Source organism: Arachis hypogaea, chromosome 12 (genome assembly GCF_003086295.3).
Source record: "Arachis hypogaea cultivar Tifrunner chromosome 12, arahy.Tifrunner.gnm2.J5K5, whole genome shotgun sequence".
NCBI classification, from domain to species: Eukaryota; Viridiplantae; Streptophyta; class Magnoliopsida; order Fabales; family Fabaceae; genus Arachis; species Arachis hypogaea.
In genome coordinates, this window is record NC_092047.1 from 31456267 (window position 1) to 31464290 (window position 8024).

Sequence of the window (8024 nt, forward strand, 5' to 3'; positions counted from 1 at the left end):
AATTTTAACACCAAAGAAAAAATAAGGAATTTAGAAAAGAAAATAAAAATGTGCACAAAATTAAGATGCAATGAATGAAATATGCAAATAAATTAAGTAAAATAAAATGAAAGATAAGAAGAATGAGAAGAAGTAAGGAAGAGGGGAGGGAGGAAAAATTAGGGTTGGGGAAGAAAATATAAGATTTTTGGCGCTGATTTGGATAAGCTGTGCGGCGCAGCTGATGCGGACGCGTGGGTCACGCGTTCGCGCGGATAGCGCTTCTATTGAAGTGACGCGGACGCGTGGGTCACGCGTTCGCGTGGGTCACGCGTTCGCGTGGAGTGATTTGTGCCAGTAGCGTGAGAGCAGCCTCGCGGCCGCGCAACTCTCTGTTTTAAATGCATTTTGCCAAAAATCTGGGTGACGCGGTAGCGTGGTTGACGCGATCGCGTGAATGGCCATACTTTGAAAAACGACGTGGACGCGTGGGGCACGCGTTCGCGTGGTGGTGCTTGTGCTTCTAGTGCGGTTCCAACCCCACTCCATCACAACTTGCTGCCATACACCCTTTTTACGTCGATTGTTAGGGCACGCGTTCGCGTAGGTGACGCGGACGCGTGGGAGGCATTTTTCGCAAATGACGCAGACGCATCAATGACACGGTCACGTGGATCAATTTGTGCCAAAGGCACGCCTCCAGCCATGCTTTCGCGTGACTCTCTATTCAATCTTGTTTTCTTCCCAACGCACATATGACGCGGACGCGTCGGCGACGCTGTCGCGTCGCGTGCGATTTTTTTTTATAGTTATGCAGTATGCAGAATGCAATGCTAATAAGAATGTTATGCATGATTCCAGGTTCAAAAAAATAGAATAAAATAAAACTTAAAAGCATGCAAAACGAAATAAAATTAAAATTGAAAAAGGAACGATCATACCATGGTGGGTTGTCTCCCACCTAGCACTTTTAGTTAAAGTCCTTAAGTTGGACACTTGGTGAGCTCCCTATTATGGTGGCTTGTGCTTGAACTCATCCAGGAATCTCCACCAATGTTTGTACTTCCAGTAACCTCTAGGGTCCCAAACTAGGCGTAGAAACCTTCAAGTTAAAGCAAGTGACAAGGCCCCGAGAGTGTTGATTGTTGGAATGAATTATGGGGTCCCAAACCTTGCTTTTGCACTCGTCTTCTTGTTGATCATTAATGTTCCAACCGGGTGGCAGGCGATCTGAATTCTCACTAAAGCGGCCAAACAACTTCCTAGACCCATTCAGTTGAGCTGTACACCAACTCTTGCATTTAGATTTCGAGCTTCCAACCATGAGGAACCTAGGATTGTGTTGCCAACCACTAACCATCTCCCTCTTGCTTTTAAAGCCACAAAGAGCTCTAAGCTGACCATCTGTCTCAAGTAAACCATATTCAAGTGGAATGAGAAAGCTAAGAGATATGAATTTTACCCACTTGAATTTTGTGAAGGATGATGGTGACTTAAGTGGAGAGGTTTCCAGCAACTTTGGCAAAGTGATATCAAGCTCCACTCTCTTGAGTTCTTCTTTGACAACTTCCACCTCTTTGCAAGCTTCTTCTTCTTCTTTAATCTCCATCTCTTGATCAACTTCTTCAAAGTCTTTAGCCGTGATATGCCTTGGAGGTTGTACATCCTCCTCAACATCAATTTCAAACGTCTTTGAAGGAGGTTCTATGATTGGACTTTCCCATGGAGGTTCTGCATCTCCTAAGTCTGTAACCACTTCTTCCTCTGCAACTATTATGGCTTCCTCCACTTGTTCCAATACAAAGCCATGTTCCTCATTATCCACCGAAGTTTCTAGTGTCTCCTTCATGCTACGCTCTTCTTTTGATTCTCCACATGTAGCCATGGGAGTACTTTGAGTGCTCAGATGTTGGGAAGCTAATTTATTTACTAACTCAGTTAAGGCAGTCGCGAGTTCCAGTACAGCCTTTTGCATCTTCGCTTGCCCTTGAAGAAGAACACGAAGTTTGTCATCCACTGGAGGTTGGGGTGGATATGAGGGTTCATTATTTTGGAGAAAGAGTTCATAATAGGAAGGTGGTTCTTCTTGATAAGGATATGGAGATGGTGAATATTGAGGTGGTGGTTCTGGGTGTGGTTCATATTATGGTTGGTGCGGTGGGTAAGGATTAGGGTCATATGGTGGTGTTTGGTGGTAAGGGGCTTGTGAGTATGGTGGTCCAGAGTTGTGTTGAGGAGGTGGTTCATAAGCATATGGCGGGGCTTGTTGGTTATAGTGCATTGGAGGGGGTTGTTGCCAAGAGGGTTGATCAAATCCTTGTGGCTCCTCTCATCTTTGATTGTTCCAACCTTGATGCCTGTTCTCATTGTAATTTCCTCTTCCTGCAACATAATTGTAACCAGACTCATAGCCAAAGGGTGAGAGTTCATAGTAACAAATAAAAATTAAAAACAAAAAATAAAAACAATTTTAAATTAAAAGGTTATTGAAATTTAAATTTTGAATTTGAATTTTGATTTTTTGAATTTTAAATTTTGAAATTTGAATTTTAAATTTTGAAAAAGTCAACAATATAAGATAAAGACTTCAAAAAGATTTAAATTTTGAATTTTGGAATTTAAATATTGAAATTTGAAATTTGATTTTTGAAATAAGATAAGATAAGATTTTGAAAAAGATATGATTTTTGAAAAAGATTTGAATTTTGAAATTTAAAACTAAGATAAGATAAGATAAAAATTTTAAAATAAAAATCTGAAAAAAAAAATTTTGAATGCAAATTTTGAAAATTTAATTAAAATAAAGAGAAAAGATATTTTTGAATTTAATGAGGAAAGAGAAAAATAATAAAATGACACCAAACTTAAAAATTTTTAGATCAAAACAAAGAAAACAACCAAGAACAACTTTGAAGGTCAAGATGAACACGAAGAACAACTTTGAAGATCAAGATGAACACCAAGAACAAATTTTTGAAAAATTTTTAATAACTAAATAAAAACCAATAACCTCTTAATTTACGAAAAAGCAAAAATAAAAACAAATAAACAAGCAAAAATCAAATATTTACAATAACCAATAATAAGGCACACGTTTGCAATTCTCCGGCAACGGCGCCATTTTGAAGAACTGAAGATTGACGGTTTAGAATTTAGAATAAATTCTCGTTGCAAGTATAGTTTCTAAACCGAGCAATCATCCTTTCTTACAAACGTTTTGGTTGTCACAAGTAACAAACCTCTAAATAAATTGATAACCGAAGTATTTAAACCTCGGGTCGTCTCTCAAGGAATTGCAGGGAGGTGTTCTTATTATTGGTTATGAGTTTTGTAAATTGGGGGTTTTGAAAATAAGAAACATGTAATTTAAATGATAAATAAAATAAATAAATAATTATAAAATAAACTCTTGGCAAGGTATGAAAATTCGAAAGTCCTATCCTAGTTATTCTTATGAGAATTGAGTTTAACCCCACTTAGTTAACCCTTACGAGACCAAGGGAAAGTCAAGTGGACTAATTAGTTAGATTCCCAAGTCCTAGCCAACTCCTAAGGAAAGACTAGAGTTAGTGGAATTCCAGTCAATTAGAGGAATTAATTAACAATCACGATAAGTTTAATAACTCAAGAGCCTCCAGTTAATTAATTAAAGCCAAGAATATAACAAAAAGCTAAATAAGAATCATAAATCTGATATACCTCAAACTACGTTTAAATATAAATTCAAATCTAACATGGAAATGTTTATACGCTAAATTGAAAAGATAAATATCAATTAAAGTAATAAAATAAAAGTAGAAAATAAATTAAAGGAACATTGAACCTGTGATGAAGAAGAAATAATCCTAAATCCTAAAACTAAGAGAAATCCTAATCCTAATCCCAAGAGAGAGGAGAGAACCTCTCTCTCTAAAAACTACATCTAATCCTAAAATTATGAATTATGAGCTTATGATCATGAATGAATGGATTTTTCCACTTTATAGCCTCTAATTTGTGTTTTCTGGGCCGCAAACTGGGTCGAAAACAGTCCAGAAATCGCTGGAGAAGAAATCTGCCATGCTGATTTTCGTTACTGCGACGCATCCGCGTGGAGCACGCGTTCGTGTTGCCTAGCTTCAGAGAAACTATGGCATATTATATATCAAATCGAAGCCCCAGATGTTAGCTTTCCAACGCAACTGGAACCGCGCCGTTTGGGCTTCTAAAGCTCAAGTTATGACTGTTTTAGTGCGAGAGGGTCAGGCTGACAGCTTTGCAGTTCCTTCAACTTCTTGTATTCCTTCCATTTTTGCATGCTTCTTTTCCATCCTCCAAGCCATTCCTGTCATGTAATCTCTGAAAACACTTAACACACATATCAAGGCATCGAATGGTAATAAGAGAGGATTAATATTAGCAATTTAAAGACCAAAGAAGCATGTTTTCAATCATGGCACAAAATCAGGAAGGAAAATATAAAACATACAAATTGTATGAATAAGTGGGCAAGGACTTGATAAAAACCACTCAATTGAGCATAAGATAAACCATAAAATAGTGGTTTATCATGGTTCTATTGGTATCATGGGGCACACAAGATTCAAGCTTGTCATGCCAGAACAGAGAATCAACTAGCGCTTTGGTATAAGAGATTAAGGCATCCATCATTTAAAATTGTGCAAATGCTCCCCAATGTAAATGAGAAATCTACAAGCAATGAGGTTTGTGAAACTTGTGAAAAATCCAAACAAACAAGAGATAAGTGTCCTTTAAGTGACTATCAAGCTTCTAATATTTTTTATTTAATCCATTGTGACTTGTGGGGACCCTATAGAACTCCCTCCTGGTGTGGTTCTTCGTATTTCTTAACTATTATATATGATTGTTCACGAGCAGTTTGGATATATTTGTTGAAAGAAAAGGCTGAGGTATCAATCACGTTGAAAAAATTTTTCACGTTGGTTGAACGCCAATATAACAAATATGTTAAAATGGTGCGATATAATGGGACGAAATTTATGTATTTAGAACAATACTTCTTACAACAAGGCATTGTTCACCAATTGTCATGTGTTAATACACCGCAACAAAATGGACGAGTGGAGCGCAAACATCAACATACTCTCAATGTTGCTAGATCATTACACTTTCAAGGCAATCTTCCTATTCGATTTTGGGGAGAATGTGAATTACTGCTAGCTATTTAATTAATTGTACCCCATCCTCAATATTGAAGGGTAGGACTCCGTATGAGGTCTTTCATGGAACAATTCTAAGTTATGAGCACTTAACGGTGTTTGGCTCTTTGTGTTATGCTCAAAATCAAAATAGGCAACGGGAAAAATTTGCTAGCCGTAGTAGAAAATGTGTGTTTGTCGGGTACCCTTTTGGGCAAAACGAATGAAAACTATTTGACTTGGAAAAAAAAGTTTTTTTTGCCCTCGTAATGTCCATTTTGTTGAAGATATATTTCCTTTTCAAGAGGCTCAGGCTTTAGCACCGTCACCAAGGATTGAAGATATTGGGCCTCCTGTAATAGAAACAAATGTTAAAGAAGACACACATAATGGGCCAAGTTCAAAATCCACACTTGGGCCTAGTACTCCACATTTAAATGACTGTGCTGGAAAATCCCTCATTGAAGCATCTATTGACAAACAAGGGGGACATGAACTCAATGAAGAGATTGAAGAGTACATCGCTGACGACAGCAGAAACAACGCCGACTTCCAATCTACCACTAGTCACGATGTAAGTTCCACTTGGTCGGGGTCACTACATGAAGACACCCTCAGTCAGGTTGTGCGAATTTGTCTCTACTGCTACGATACCAATAAGCTCTACTGACCAACCTCCCTCTCCATCAAAATCCTTAAGTGTGTTCTATCCTATACAAAATTTTGTGAATTATAATTCTTTTTCCAAACAACATCACAGTTTTCTTGCTTTTCTCCAGAAAAAACAGGAGCCCTTATTTTTCTCAGAAGCAGTTAGAGATAAGCGTTGGCATGAAGTTATGTCCCAAGAAATTCGTATGCTTCAAATCAATAACACTTGGAAACTCACAACCCTTCCCCCAGGAAAGAAAGCCCATGGATGTAAGTAGGTTTATAAAATTAAATAAATTCTGATGGGACAATAGAGAGGTTCAAAGCAAGACTGTAATTTTGGGAAATAATCAAGTGAAAGGCTCGAATTACAATAAAACGTTATCCCCAGTGGTAAAGATGGTAACAATTCGCACAACACTCGCAGTGGCAGCAGCCCAAGATTAGGAACTCCACCAGATGGATGGCCATAATGCATTTCTTCATGGAGAGCTTGATGAGGATGTTTACATGAAGCTTCCGCCTGGTTTTCAAGTGCCTCAACAAGGACTGGTCTGTAAACTTTAAAAATCTCTCTATGGCCTGTGGTAGGCTCCACGTTGCTGGTTTGCAAAATTTTCATCTGTCCTTCTTCGATATGGTTTTCAACAATCCCCACAAGACCATTCCTTGTTTAGCCTTCACCACAATAGCATGCAATTGGTAGTTTTGGTGTATGTTGTTGACCTTGTAATTGCAGGAAATAATAGTGCTGCAATTCAACATTTCAAAGAGTATTTACACAAATATTTTCATATGAAAGATTTAGGCTGGTTGAAGTACTTCTTGGGAGTTGAGGTTGTCAGATCTCGGACTGGAATCTTCCTGTGCTAAAGAAAATATACTTTGGACATAATCATCGAAACAGGACCTCTAGGTGCTAAGCCTGTAGCAACACCATGTGAAGAAAATCATCGTCTGGGGTCAGCTACAGGTTCTCTTTTATCCGATCCTAGCATATATCGTTGGCTTATTGGAATACTGATTTATTTGTGTTTTACTCGGCCTGATCTAGCCTACAGTATTCACATGTTATACCAATTCATACAAAATCCACGCACCGAACACTGGCATGCCGCTTTACGTGCTGTACGCTATTTATTTAGCCTGGTTCTATTAATCTTATTTTTCTTTTTTCTTGTATTAATATCTTCTCTTGATATTCTTAATTTTTATTTAGTACTATGACCAATTATAATTATTTTCTCGAGCCTTTCCCTAAGAGTTTTATGAAGAAGTTCCTAAAGTTTAGGTTACTAAATATTTTTTTCTGCGTCTTTTACTATAGTTACTACTATACTCTTAAATGTTACATTATTTACTTCTACCGTTACTTAAATTCTTTTTATATCTTTTAACTTCCTAAATATTATCCTTACATATTATATTTGTTTATAATTTAATATATGAGTTTTAATTAATTATACTTCAACTTTACAACATTTTAACTACTTTCTCAATATTTTTATTTAACCAAATTTTACTTCGTAACTTTAATAACTTACATTTCTTCTCTTAACCACTTTCGAAACCTCGTTAATTTTATTATTCACAAAGCATGGTGCTTAGCGCCCACAATTGGCGTCTACCACCTTCGAGGCATGAAAAATGTTTAACGCATCCCCGGCACCTAACGCCTTTTTTTCGGCACCCAGCATTTGGCAGTTGAACCGACATGTGATATCACAGCCAGTAGGACAGACATTCATCATATGCTTCTATGTGACATTGTTTGGGTTTGCATATTGTAATTGGTTTGCCTATGTGAATAATTATGTTTAACTGCTAATTGCTATACTTGATGTAACTGCTTTGATTGTGTTTGAACCTCTTTACTTGTATTTGTGTCTAAAATTGTTTGGTTTGTGGTGATTTGTTGATGATTGAGTTGTTTGGGCCGGGGGACGTGTTGGATTTTGGATGGGCCTAAGGCTGTGATTGGTATGATTGAGGTCTAGTTCTGTATAAAAAAATAAAGCTGGTTCAGCATAGACTTAATGAACCTATGCTTGGAACAGGATGGTCATTTATACAGCTTAGGTAACTTCTTTTATGTTTATGGTCTAGTAAAGTATGAAAAATCAAACTCTTACAGCATAGACTTAATTGAACCTATGCTTGGGACATGTTAGTCATTCATACTGTCTAGGAAAAATTTTAAGATTTTACAAGAAAGAAAAAAGGTTTTTTATTTTG